Below are 448 nucleotides of genomic sequence, written 5' to 3' on the forward strand. Positions count from 1 at the left end.
ATTAAGTAATTGTTCAATTTAGTCCCAGTTTCTGTTTATTAGTTATAAATTTGGTCCCTATGTTGACTACTGATGTGTTGTTAAAGCAATGAAACACAACATGATTGAAATTGTACAAAGCATTAAAATGATAACTTTGCATAAACAGAACCAATGTAATCATTACATTGACCAATTCCAACAAATAAGTGCTTAATGTTTGACATCAAAAGAAATTTAAAGCACATCCAAAACATATCCTGTGGCTAATGTTTACCACACAACTGACCAAATCCAAATAAACAAAAGTACAACAATTTTAGAACATTATAAAGGACGTTGTCTTCTAATGGGTAACTTGTCGGGCCTGATTGGTGGGGGTTCAGATTGTTGTGTCATTTCCTCAGCAGGTGGTTGGGATGGTTGTGTAATTTCCTCAGTTGGTTGTTGGGGTGGTGGTTGGGATGGT

This window comes from Vigna radiata, chromosome 8 (assembly GCF_000741045.1).
Source record: "Vigna radiata var. radiata cultivar VC1973A chromosome 8, Vradiata_ver6, whole genome shotgun sequence".
Taxonomy (NCBI): domain Eukaryota; kingdom Viridiplantae; phylum Streptophyta; class Magnoliopsida; order Fabales; family Fabaceae; genus Vigna; species Vigna radiata.